Source organism: Sarcophilus harrisii, chromosome 3 (assembly GCF_902635505.1).
Source record: "Sarcophilus harrisii chromosome 3, mSarHar1.11, whole genome shotgun sequence".
NCBI classification, from domain to species: Eukaryota; Metazoa; Chordata; class Mammalia; order Dasyuromorphia; family Dasyuridae; genus Sarcophilus; species Sarcophilus harrisii.
The window spans coordinates 451,617,568-451,631,862 of NC_045428.1; the positions used below are offsets into that span (position 1 = coordinate 451,617,568).

The window sequence follows — 14,295 nt, forward strand, 5'->3', positions numbered from 1 at the left end:
TGTATGTGTATGTATCTCCATATCATGTGTTCTTAGAACCTAGACATAGACAAATCTTTCCTTGGTTTAAAGTATAGTCTAAAATTCATTCCTGCTCTCAAAAGGAATGTCCACTGAAGTATCTCCTCTCCTAAAAGTATCTACAGAAAGTGTTGTATTATTCCTCTTCCTATTTATACTGGAATGTGCAATGATATTTCAAAAAACATCATAACTCCCTTCCGAGTTTCTACTTCATCCCTATCAAGTACTTTGCTTCCTTTTTCAGTGATTTCCAGACAGGGAAGGATCACAATTTCCTCTACTATGCTGCCCAGGCAAAACAGAGTTGAATCTCAATATCTTTCTAGCTAAAAGTTCTTAATTTTCAAAGGGTCAATCAGCTTAAAGGGGGAAATTAAATTTTCATTTTCATTAACCTTGATTTGATTTAGTTTCCTAAATAGTTTTAAGGCACTTAAACATATTTCTGAAAGTACATAAGTTTTAGGAAATTGCCAAATGTGTTTATGATATTAAAAATATTTAAAATTTCTGTCTTATTCTCTCTTTTTCCTATTTGTCTGCACAAAATACTTTGCTCTGTGTATTCTTACCCTCTGAAATTTAAATTCACTAACAATAGAATATGAATTCCAAAGAAATATATAACTCAATTTTGCCCTATCTGTACCCTTAGTTACTTACATCATCTTTCAAATTTATTCATGGCTATTTTTTCTCATATTTCTTACTAGTCCTCAAAGAAGGTGTGGTATTAAAAAAGAAACTCATATTTAGCCCTAATGATTTAACTCCCTGGCAAGTTATTGCTTTTTATACTTATTTGCCTATTTTTATATTTCATTGGTTTAAAGAGTTTGTATTCCAAATGTCCTGCTTACTTCTGGCTTCTTTTAGATTGATGAATCAATTTTTTTTTCTTTTTTGTTAAAAGTCTATTTTTCCATTGATTATTAGATTCAACTTCTGGCAATAGGGCTTTGGGGAGTTCAAAATTATATGCATTGTGTATTTTTTTTATACTCATCATCAAAGAGTTATTTTTGGCAAGTCAGAATCTATAGAGCTATTTTTAATTAATAATTTACAGTGACATTGTTGATGAGTAAAAAATTGGTCTTTTTGTTAATATTTGGTAGATTCCTTTGATTTATTCTTTGACATTTTCCTAGATAATAATTTTGATTTCCTGAAATGTCTATACTTTTATATTTCAGCTGAACTTTTGTATCCCCCCACCCCCCACCCCTGAAATATATTCAGATTCTTAAAACCATTTGCTTTGGTTTTTATTTTCATTTTCTTTTTTTTAATTTTAGAAAATAATTTTATTTGATTCTGTAATCACATCTTGCATGATAAGCTCTATAAAGAAGAATTATTGGTTCAATCATAGTGTGTATATTTCCTTTATTTTGCAGACATTGCAATATTCTAAATTGTACAAGAATTAATTTATCCAAGTGTCTTGAAAATTTTATGGAATCTCAGTATAAATTTAGATTACTATTTCCATTGCTATAACATTAGTTTGTTTTTGGCAGGAAGGTTCAGAGATATTCTACACTTCATTATTTGCTTAGATTTAATTTTTATTAAGAATATATAAACAGAACCTGATGTTGAATATCTTAATCCCACTTAGAACTTTTCTTAAACCTTCACAAATTGTTTTTTTTTAATTTATTATAATAACTTTTTTTATTGACAGAACCTATGCCAGGGTAATTTTTTACAACATTATCCCTTGCACTCATTTCTGTTCCGATTTTTCCCCTCTCTCCCTCCACCCCCTCCCCTAAATGGCAAGCAGTTCTATATATGTTGAATATGTCGCAGTACATCCTAGATACAATATATGTGTGCAGAACCAAACAGTTCTCTTGTTGCACAGGAAGAATTGGATTCAGAAGGTAAAAATAACCTGGGAAGAAAAACAAAAATGCAAACAGTTTACATTCATTTCCCAGTGTTCTTTCTTTGGGTGTAGCTGCTTCTGTCCATCATTGATCAATTGAAACTGAATTAGGTCTCTTTGTCAAAGAAATCACTTCCATCAGAATACATCTTCATACAGTGTCGTTGAAGTATATAATGATCTCCTGGTTCTGCTCATTTCACTTAGCATCAGTTCATGTAAGTCTCACCAATCCTCTCTGTATTCAATCTGCTAGTCATTTCTTACAGAACAATAATATTCCATAACATTCATATACCACAATTTATCCAACCATTCTCCAATTGATGGGCATCCATTCATTTTCCAGTTTCTAGCCATTACAAACAGGGCTGTCACAAACATTTTGGCACATACAGGTCCCTTTCCCTTCTTTATTATCTCTTTGGGGTGTAAGCCCAGTAGTTTGCTTTGGTTTTTATACATTTCAGATATTCTTCCAATATTGGGATCTTTTGATATTGTCCTACTTATTAATTTTTCTTCCACTGCCATATATTGAACCCCCAACTCTGTCATTCTCTTTTTCATATAACCTATTTTTGTTGAAAATGTATTATTTGACAAATTCTTCATTATTTGTTTCTTCTTCAGTTGCTTGTTAGCTTTAATTGCCATTTTAGCTTTTAATTGTTTGATTGTTCTTCTGATTCACTCTGCTTAACTATTCTGCTCTCACTGGTGAGATTCTCATGGTACTGTAGTATTTTTCCTTTCACTGGCATTTTCAAGTTTATTTTTTTCATTCTATATCATTTATTTATTGTGGGGGGACTCTTTTCTTGTTTGCTGTTTTCTATTTCTATTTTTAAAATTAGTCTCTCTGTTGGTTTTCCTGAGATGCCTTTCATATGATGAATTATTTCATATTCCCTCTTTGTTGTTGTTCTATTGTTATTCCGTTTGCTCCATTTGGCACATTTCTTAGTAGTTTGAAATGATGGAAGAGACCTGGGCTTCAGCATGACCTCTTACTCAGTCATCTTGCCAGAATGCAGCCTCTTTTGTTCTGTTCCAAATAGTACTGGAATAGTCTCAAAACTGTTGGTTTGCTCTCCCACCTACAGCAACTGGCTGCCTCCTGTCCAGAGTGTCAGGGCTGACTGAATTTCCAAAGCTCCATACACTAAGGGGTGGGGAAGTCTGACTGAATTATTTGCTAGGGGAAATTCTTAGTATGGATGACCTATGCTGCCCTAACTAAGAGCTGGGACAGGGGATTAAAATTAAAGTGATGAGTAGGGGATGCAACAGGGCACATGATAAGGAGTGCTTGAACAATAAGTCAGCCTTCTCTTACTCTTTGTTTTCTGTAAGAATTACCTTCTGGGGAATTATTTCCCTTTTCTTCTTATTTTCTTATTGTTTTATTACTTTATTTAGTGAATTTCTTGTTCTGAGATAGTAGAAAGAAAATAGCTTAGGTATATACCTTCACTCAGCTATTTTGCCACAAGATAGGCATTTGTATTAAAAAGCATCTGAAACAATTTTTTCAACTTGTCTCAAAGTTTAGTTCATATAGTTTGCCCTTAAATTTATGGAATAACCCAATTACTATCTGCTTTCATCAGATAATTTAATTTTTCCCAAAGTAATTGTCAAAACAGCATCCTCCCCCCTCTGCCATATTAGTAACTTTAATACAAGTAGTCAATGCAGAAGTTGTATTTTTAGGAAAGTATTGTATGACAAGACAAAAGTACTTTAAGTCAAATCTTATGCTTTCAAAAAAGACAGCCTTAATTATTTAATATAAATTATTTTAAATACCTTAATCAATGATAGAATATATAATTAGACCTAACTGGAAAAGTATAAAATGCATGTGTATGTGTACACTTCATTTAAAAGTGACAACATAGTATCATCTGATTTTGTGTAAATTTAATTTTTATATCAGTTATACAGCTAGAAGGATTATAGATTTGGACCTCAAAAGAGCCTTTTACATCATCTGTGGCAAACTATTTCACTAACAAATGAATTAACTGAAGTCCAGGGAGTTGAAATGACTAGTTCGGCATCATATGAAGAACAAGAGGTAAAGGGAAGTTTAGAAACCAGACCCTCCAACCCTAAATTCAGTCTTCTTTCTACTGTGCCATAGAATGAAGTCATCGAATACAAATCTCTCATGTTACAGATGAGGAAGCTGAAGCACAATGAAATAACTTAAACAAGGTCAGAGAAAAAAAACTTGAAACCTCTTTTGGAATATAGGTCATTTGGCAGTTTTTCATTAGAACATATTGATACAATCTATGTAATATGCCATGATATAATATAATGTTATCTATCATTAGATAATATAGTATTAAATGATAGAATATGATGTGATATGATATGATACTACATGACATGATACAAAGGAATATGATATATAGCATAACATGAATAATATGATGCAGTATAATATATGCAAACAGCTAGGTACTGCAATAAGTAGAGTGAGGGGCTAAAGTCAGAAAGACTCATTTTTGTCACTTCAAATTCAGGCTCATACACTTCCTAGGCAATTATTTAACATTGTTTGCCTCAGATTCTTATCTGTAAAATGACCTGATGAAGGTATGGCAAACCACTCTAGCATCTTCTCCAAGAAAATCTCAAATGAAGTCATGAAGAGTCAAGGACTACTGAAACTATTGTACAATGGCAAATATAATATAACCTTACATACAAACTTCCTATATCTTTGTCCTATAATGTCTGATTTCTTGTTTATTGTAAAGATTCAGAAGATGAAATCATACATTTACAATCACAGAATTCTAAAACAATTCTTTGGGGAAGGAAGTTTTGACATGATTTTTGGAAAGTCTTAAACTAACTTGTTGACTATACAATAAACCAATTTAGGGATTCCTGTTTTGTCACTCTCTTTTTCTCACTGAAAAAGTCCTTATACAGAGCTGGCCCCAGGATCATGGAGATGTGGATACAAGTCCTATATTGGTAAAATCAGAAATCTCAAAAAACAAAGAAAAAATAAAACAAATTCTGGAAAAGTCTAATCAATCAACTTTTTGGCATTCCTCCCTTGTTTAGGGATAGTATACATTTCTTTAAAATAAAATATGACACATATGTTCATGTATGGGCTATATTCTCTAAGAACCGTTGACAATATTAAGATAGTATGAATCATTGCAAAAAGAAGTCATTCTCAAGAATTGCCTTTATTATTCAAGAATCTGTATTATTAAACATAAAATAATTATGAGGGATGGATTTGTTTCTTATATTTCAAGGGTGCTTACTTTTTTTCACTAAATTTTGTGATATGATAGAGGTAATGAAATAGGGACAGTGCTAAATTTGGAGTCAGTAGAAAAAATTCATAACTTGGATCCGCTTTTTACTACTTGTATATTCTTTGGTGAATTACATAATCTCACTAAACCTTGATTTTTTCATTTGTATAATGTGGGGCTTGTAATAGTTGACCTCTAAGAACTATTTTAGGTTTCAGTTTATGATACAATTCATTCATGATACATTTTTGGATTCTATTATCAGATTTACATTTCTTGTCAGTTTACTAATTTAGTACAGAACTCAATGTTTCTGTGATAGAACAGCAGAAACTTGAAAGGAATCAGAAACATTTCTCTTTACTTTGGGAAAATCATCAATTCCTCCTAAACTCTTGCATATGGATTTCTCTCATTTTAAAATTAAATAATAGAAAACAAAAAACTTTTTTTTTTCCCAGAAAGGAAAGGAAATGCAAACCTTTGTGATTTGGTACTTGTTAGTTCCTACAGAATATGGGTCTTAGAATTATTGGTAGAGTTCAATTATCCATGCTATTTCTGGGTGAACCACAGTTGGTTGTGCACATACACATATGTATCCACATACATAAATTTAATTTTTTCCCAGAATTAACAATCTCTTAGAATTCATAATTCTTGCTAGAAGTTCACACTCAAAGGACAGAATTACTAATACCATATCTCACAAACAAATTTTGTTTGTGTTTGTGTAGAGAGAGGAATAGGAGAGTAGGGAATAACACTCTATTTTCCATTCTCCCTTTCTCTTCATAATATCTCAGAAACATAATATCTTAGAAACACAAATAATGGAAAGGAAAATAATCAGCTATAATACTCTCAACTATCACTGAGAACATTAGTTATATATCCCTACTCCCATCACACTCCAATAATTGATCAAAGACTCTAGAGCATAGTTGCTAATATTAAGCAAAAGATAGCTTTGCTGGCCACCTTCTCTTATCCTTATTTTCCCACCTCGAGTATGTCAGCAATCACCTTAACAGTCATTAAAACATTTAGGTGAAAGCCCTATCTAGTTTCCCCATAGGAAATGAGGGGGTCTGATTCAGAAATCTGCTCCCTCTAACCTAAAGTTATCAGGCAAACTTGTAGAGGGATGGTAGTGATATCAGGGGATTATGAATTCTGATGGAGAACAAACATGAACACATAAATTCTTAAGCATCAGAAGCTCTGTTTCCATGCAAATAGCCCTGAATAATATGAAAAATGGGCAGGAGGGAGGGAAGTAGAGGAATAAAAAATAGTTATGAGAGAAAAGCTGAATTCAGCCTAAATAGGAGATATTCTGAGAGGCATTAGCAACTCTTGAAGAGATCTAATAGGCTTTCCCCCCATTTATTAAATTCCTGTGATTCTCTAATTTAACAGTCTTTTTTTATTACGTGATGAAAAAATATCAGGTGCATTTCATGGAGAACAGATCTCCCATAGCTATTTAGCGTAATGCTGAAGATTAATTCTTGTGGGTAGGAATAAGGAAGCGGTAATATCTTCAGGTTTCTATGACAGAAATGAGAGTAGAAGTGTGCTTAGAGGAATTCATTCCCTGTCTGAAGAGATGAGCCAAGCTCAGATTAAATAAGGCATATGGAAGAAAGGATTATAGTGGACCGGGAGACATGGGAAAGATCCTAATCTCAAAAATTAGAAATTACATTCTAGTCTCAACTTCATAATCATTTAGCCCTGTCACTTAAAATCATTTAAATCTTCTGCACCTCAGCCTTTCGTTTGTAAAAGGGGAATATTAACATCAAGGTATGTGACACATCCTACTCCCCCATCCCAATCTGTGCTATCAATTAGCAATAAGTACATCTCTCACACCTGTAATATATTGCCTCCTCACCTTTGCCTTATCAATTCTTACATTTAGAATATAAATATGGAAATAAAAGAAAGCTCATATGCTCCAATCATCTTATTTTACAAGTAAAAAAAGACCTCAGACATAAAGAAACTTCATAATTTGCCTAAGATCACATAGGTTGCAAGTGTTAAGACCAAAGATCACATTTTAGTTCTTCTGGATCTAGGGCATATGTATCTTCTATGGTACCCTACGGTTTATTTCCTTCAGAAGTTGTCTCAGTTGTTACCTTCTCTTTGGGAAACCTCTTATCTCTCACTTATAATAATTCAGATACACTTCTCTGTTTACGTGATGTTTCTCCTATAGTAGAATGTACTGTAAGTTCCTTGAGGACAAGAATTGATTGTTTTCCTTTTGTTAAGCCTAGAATCTAGTAGAGTATCTTGTACATAGTACAATATCTTGTACATAGTATATCCTTAGCCTGAATTGAGGAGAGGAGGCACACTGGATAGGGAGTCAGGAAAACTCCTCTTTCTGAGTTCAAAGCTGGTTTCAGGTACTTGTCAGGTTACTTAGTCCTGTTTGCCTCAGTTTCCTCATATGTAAAAGGAGTAGTCAAGAAAAAGGCAAAATACTCCAGAATCTTTGCCAAGAAAATCTCAAATGGGGTCTTGAAGAGTCAGGAAAGACTGAAATAACTGAACAACAACAACAATAAGTGTGCATTGGACTGAAATAAAGGAGGAATAGAAACTTAAAAAGAAATAATTCAAGTCTAAACCAGTCACACACTTTGTTTATACATCTCCTCACTGTTGCTACAGTATCTCTTTTCATAGTCTTGGTATAGTTAATTTGTTGTTGAGATACAAATGGGGAACTATTACTTTAAATTTACATTTTTCATTGGCATTATGGAGAAGGTAGGCAATGTTATTTTGTTTTATTCCCATTCTTGGATCAGAATCTTCAGTGAAGATTTTTACATCTCACCTCAGTATGGTCTAGTTGAAAGAATAATGTACTGATTAGGACTGGATTCTTATCTATATCCTTTAGTAGCTAGCTTATTTCTAAATGAACCTCAGTTTCCTCAGTTGTAAAATGAATATAATATCTCTAAACTCAGCTGTTTCATGTAGCTATTGCAAAGCTGAAATTTATATACACACATATTAAACAATGCTACACAAATGTGAGATATGAGTGACATATCTCATATGTATTATTCTCCCTTCGACTCTGTATTGAGAACAGTAAAATATCTAAATATCTAAAATATCTAAAAAAAGATATCTTTAGAGTCTATTTATATCTATCTTTCTATCTATTTACCTACATGTATGTGTGTGTGTGTATCTTAGATAGATAGACAATGAATTGGGCACAAAATTCATAAGAATGAAGAGAATGATTAGATTGCATTTTAAAATCTATTGGATGCTTTTGATGATTACTCCCCATCTCCACACTTTATGCAAAATTTCTCCCTGCAACAAGGGACACCAATAACAATTTGATAATATTACATGCCCCAAAACACATAGAACGCATAGTCTTCTAATAATTAAAGTTATAGTTTATCCCAAGGAAAATGGAGAAACATATGATAGATATGAGTAGACTGTAATACATTATCTGTAAAGAATCACATGAAAGAAATAATGTTAAACATATTATTAATGAAATGTATGCCTGGAAAAGGAGGTGGGTCAGTCATAAAGTAAGAATAAGAAATAACCACTGAACATCCTGCATGCTCCCAAATAATATTAACATATTTCAAATAAGGTTTCCATGTAGGACATTTGTTTAATCCCTCCCATGTAAAATTTATAAAAAGTGATGCACAACAGTCAGACAGGATGGAAAGGCATGGATGGGTTGTGATCCAGACTATTGGAGCAAGTAGTAATTCACTTTATGAATGAAATCATCAGTTCACCTAATTATCAAATTATTACTATTTACCCATCTTGATCTTCTTGTTCAACCTAAGAGACAAAAGAAAGTCTCAGAAGGATCAAGTCTTTTAACTGGGGAAAATATACATTTTTTTTCTCTTCTGCAACAATGAATCTGTTCTGTCTATGTCTATCAAATTCCTTTTTCAGACCTTTGTTATGAAAATATCTTTTCCTTCATGACAGTAGGTGCCACCAACAAGAACTGGGAGTACCTTTCAGAGAATGGGACTAATAAGTGTTAGTAAAAGGCACTGATCTCCATACCCTTTAAGAGTTCACTAAAGTCTCTGCCAGATATACTTGAACCCCATCCTAAATGCCCCAATGTCCCTAAGCATCATAGATCCCCCAAATTATAGCAATTTTCTATAACTGGTATCAAATCCCTAAGTTTGAGAGCATGGGTCATGCCCCACCATTAATTCAAACACTCATGTGAGGAATTGTTGTGGGCAGCTGTATTTCCATTAAAGGGGGCAATTTCTTCTCCATTTCCCTGATAAACAGACACAAGCTTGCTCCTAAATTGGGCTTGATAGATTTGATTAGGGCAGAGTTTTTGCAGGTTGTGATTTCTACAGGAAAATTGCTGTTTGATGTGAGAGGCAAAATTGCACTTGAAATCCCCTTGTGACAGTCAAGAGGGGGGAGGGAACAGAGAGAGGATGGAACACCTAACCAATTGCTATCATCAGAGCAGTGGGGGTTGTCGAGTTATATATTCAAAATATCTGTTAGATATGCAGCTTGTATGTGTTGAAAAGAGCATGCCTGGATCAGGGGAGTCAGCGATTAAAAGGATCCAAGGAAAATGTTATTTGAAACAAAGCAAAATGCATATAAACAACTTCTCTAACTCATCTAGCTTTTTTGAGTAGAGATAACAAGAATATGTGGCTTTCTTAGGCAGGGATATGTACACAGTAGGGATTCCTATTGGAAAACATGTGAGAAAATGTTCTTGAGTAGAATAGGTATACAACTGGAATGGGAAGATCTTTCAAAAAAAAATCCTCCATTCAATCTGGCCCAGAACTGAGACATAAAAAGAGGAATAAAATCAAGAGAAGAACTTAGTTTCAATCCTCAGTTTCCTAAGGGAAAAGGGTTCTCTGAACCTTTCATTATGCATGGGTCCAAATTTTTAAAAGCCAGAGGCCCTTTATGTAAGAATAACGTTGCATTTTCCAAGTGAAAACAATATGTATCTTACTTCTAACTTCCACAGTCACTATTACAATAGTAGGGCACAATAGACAGTCAACAAATGCATCTATTCTTTTTTATAGGTGTAAGTAGGTTTAATCCACTAGATGACACAGAGGATAGAACAGTGGCCCTGGAGTTGGAAAGCCCCAGTCCCCGACACGTATTAGCTGGGCAGCTTACTTAACCTCTATATGCCTTAGTTTCCTAATCTGTAAAAAGGATATAATTATAGTACCTAACTCTCCCAAAATTCTTCTGAGAATCAAATGAGATAATACTTGTAAAGTGCTTTGTAAATATTAGCATATTGTAGAAATGTTAATCATCATTGTCATAACTATCATCATCATCATCATCTTCAATCATTATTCCATTCATCAATAGAGGACACATAATATAGTGAGAATAATACTCAATCTGAAATTAATTTAATTCATGTATTTTATCTATCACTTCCTAGCATTGTTATCTTGGGCAATTCATTTGATCTCTCAGGAGCCACAGTTTCTTCATTTGTCAAATGGGAATGCTAACACATGCCCCACCTGCTTCATAGGATTATGAGAAAGACATGAGATAATTAATGAAGAAATGCTTTGAAAGCTATAGAGTGATATAAAAATAGAAGAAAATAAATTAAGCTTTATTGAACATTGGTAAGTGCTTAGCACTCTTCTTTCCTTCCAAAATGTGTTAAGTATCATTGGCAAATTCAAGCATAAGATAGAATCCCTGTACTTAAAGTGCTTATGTTCTAGTTAGGGGGACAAGATGAATACATATATAGCAATTACAGATCACTAGAGTATAATTAAGAACTTACATTATGTATTCTCTGACTCAAAAATATTCAATAGCTCACCATCATTTATAAACTGAATAAAACTTCTTAGCCTGTTTGAAGGTCACATTAAATCATGTCTCTTCTTTGGAGTCTCCCATGACATCCCAATCCAAAGTAAATTTCTCTTCCTCTGAAATTCTCTAGCACTTGTTAACTTATGCCCATGATTTATCCTATCATTTATAGTCTCTCTTTAGTTGGGGAGGAAGTATGAAACTAGAAAAACAACTAGAAAGCTGGCCTTGGAATCAAGAAGCCCTAGATTCAAATCCTGCTTCTGATATATACTTGCAGTGTGGCTATGGACAAGTCAGCTGGTGCTCCAGACAACTCTCCAAATAATGTGCAAAGCAGATGAGATGCCAACCTGGATGTGAGGATCCCCATGGATTTAATTATCTCTATTCAGATGATTTTCCATTTATCCAACCCTACCTCTTTCCTGATTTTATCTCCCATAATTAATGGTCACTTATACATTAACTGGGTAACTTATAGATATCTCCAACACATTCAAAGCTAAATCATGGTCCTTCCCCCAAAGCTCTACCACTTTCAAAATTACCCTGTTACAATACAGGGCACCATCATCCATCCCAGTTACTAAAGTTAGCAGCCTAGATATCATTCAAAACTGACTCGGATTCACTGTACATATTCAATTAATCTATTGTTAGATGTTGCCATTTCTACCTTTACTCCATCTCTCACATATTCCCTTCATTTCTCTCAAAATATAGAATCATTATCCTTTGACCCTCTTCATCTCATGCCTGAACTGTTACAACAGTTTCCTAATTGGTTTCCTGCTTCATGTTGGCTCTCATCCATCCACTCTCCATTCAGATTCTAAAACAATCCTGTATAAGAGCTGTTTTGATCATATTATTATTCCTTTATCCAACAATCTCCAATGGCTCCTTATTACTTACATGACAAAATAAAATCTGCTGTTTGCCTTTAAAAGACTTTCATAATCTGGGCCTTTTTTCTTACCTTTGAGTTTTCTTATACTTTACTCCCCTCTATATAACCTATAACCAGTAATTGACTTACTTGTTTTTCTCCCACACTTTCGATCTCCAACATTTCCCCTTACTAGCTTCTTTCAGACTTAGCTCAAAAGCCACATTTTGTAAGAGAGATTTCCCTGTCATGCTCTACTAGAGCAATTTAACTTCCTTCTTCCTCCCTCCCTCTTTCCTTCTCTCCCTCCCTCCCTTCCTTCCTTCCTTCCTTCCTTCCTTCCTTCCTTCCTTCCTTCCTTCCTTCCATCCTTCTTTCCTTCCTTCTTTCTTTCCTTCTTTCCTTCCTTCTTTCTTTTCTCCTTCCCTGTTTTCCTCCTTTTCTCCTTCCTCCCTTTCTTCATTTTTCCTTCTTTCTTCTTTCTTTCATTTTTCTTCTACAAAATGATTAAAATGTAAATGTTTTTGATGATTGCATATATCAGATTGTTTACCATCTTAGGAAGAAAGGGATAAAATTTGCAACTCAAAACTTTTTTTTTTCCCCTGAGGCAATTGGGGTTAAGTGACTTGTCCAGGGTCTGAGACTAGATTTGAACTCAGGTCCTCCTGACTTCAGGCTGGTGTTCTATTCACTGTGCCATCTAGCTGTACTTCAACATTCACTTTTATAAGATTTTGTGTTCCAAATTTTCTCCTTCCATCCCTTACCTCTCATCTCCCCAAAACAGCAATGTGATATAGATAAACATATGCAATCCTTTAAAACATATTTCCATATTTGTCTAGAAAAAAAAATCAGACCAAAAGGGAAAGAAGTATAAGAAAGAAAAATCAAACAAACACAAAAGTCAAAATATTTTGCTTTGATCTATTTTCAGTCTCCATGTTCACTCTCTGGATGTGATTGGCATTTTGCATCCCAAGTCTATTGGAATTGCCTTTAATCACCACACTGTTGAGACAATTGGTCATCACATAATCTTGTTATTACTATGTACAATGTTTGTCTGGTTGTTATCAATTCACTCAGAATTCATTCATGTAGGTCTTTCAAGGATTGTTTGAAATCAGCCTGTTCACCATTTCTTTTTTGTTGTTGTTTTAATCATTAAAGCTTTTTATTTTCAAATCATATATGAATGATTTTCTCCACTGTCTTTTGCAAAACCTTGTGTTCCAATTTTTCCCTTCCTTCCCCCATCCCATCTTCTAGATGGCAAGTAATCCAATAATATTAATTATTCTAAAATATGTGCAGTTCTTCTAAACATATTTCCACAATTATGATACACAAGAAAAAAATCTGATCAAAAAAGAAAAAATGAGAAAGAGAACAAAATGCAAGCAAGCAAGAACAAAAAGAGTGAAAACCCTATGTTGTGATCCGCACTCAGTGCCCACAGTCCTCTCTCTGGGTACAAATGACTGTCTTCATTACAAGACAACTGGAACTGGCCTGAATCACCTCTTCGTTGAAAAGAGTCACATCCATCAGAATTGATCATTGTATGATCTTGCTGTCGCTATGTACAATGATCTCTTGATTCTATTCATTCACTTAACCTCAATTCATGCAAGTCTCTCCAGGCTTCTCACAAAACAAGAATATTCCCTAACATTTATACACCATAACTTATTCAGTACTTCTCCAAATGAAGGGCATCCAATAAGTTTCCAGTTTCTTGCCACTACAAAAAGGGTTATCACAGGTATTTTTACACATGTGGGTCCCTTTTCCTCCTTTAAGATCTCTTTGGGATATAGGCTCAGTAGCTTCTCATCACTTCTTATAGAACAATTAACATTTCATTAGCTTCTTAAGCCATAACTTATTCACTCATTCTCCAGTTGATGGGCTTTCACTCAATTTTAAGCTCCTTGCCATTACAAAAAGAATTGCTATAGACGTTTTTGCGTATATGTGTCCTTTTCCTTTTTTATTATCTCTTTTGGATATAGACCCAGGAGTGAGACATCTGGATGAAAGGGTATGCACACTTTTATAGCCCTTTGGGCTTAGTTCCAAATTGATCCCTAGAATTGTTGGATCATTTCACAATTCCATCAACAATGTATTAGTGTTCCAATTTTCCCACATCTTCTTCAACATTTGTCATTATCTTTTCCTGTCACCTTAGCCAATCTGAGAGGTGTGAGATGGCATCATAGAGTTGTCTAAATTTGCATTTCTCTAATCAATAATGATTTAGAGCATTTTTT

General features: G+C 33.9%; 1 protein-coding gene across 4 annotated transcripts in view; it reads right to left on the minus strand.

Annotated features, from left to right (window-relative positions):
- LOC100931919 (neurotrimin) overlaps positions 1–14,295 on the minus strand; it is a 1,311,995-nt gene that overhangs the window by 731,454 nt on the left and 566,246 nt on the right. The gene's annotated exons all lie outside the window — the stretch shown is intronic.